This window comes from Myotis brandtii, unplaced genomic scaffold, assembly GCF_000412655.1.
Source record: "Myotis brandtii unplaced genomic scaffold, ASM41265v1 scaffold326, whole genome shotgun sequence".
In the NCBI taxonomy this organism is placed as follows: domain Eukaryota; kingdom Metazoa; phylum Chordata; class Mammalia; order Chiroptera; family Vespertilionidae; genus Myotis; species Myotis brandtii.
The window spans coordinates 541,596-541,910 of NW_005362534.1; positions in this window are offsets into that span (position 1 = coordinate 541,596).

A 315-nucleotide genomic window follows, 5' to 3' on the forward strand; every position below is an offset into this window, starting at 1 on the left:
TGGATCAACCCATGATTTTGTGCATTTGGGACTCTCAAAATAAATCCACTTTTCATCGCCAATCACAATTCGATGCAAAAAACTTTCTTTTGTGCCGTTGAAGCAACATTTTACTGATGACTTTTCAGTTTTCCATTTGTCTTTCATTCAGTTGATGTGGCACCCATTTCCTTCCTTTAAAATCTTTCCTATTGCCTGTAAACGGTTGGAAATTGTTTGCTGAGCAACGTTTAATCTTTCTGCAAGTTGTTTTTGAGTTTGACATGCATTTTCATCCAATAATGCTTGTAATTGTTGGTCTTCAAATTTTTTGGT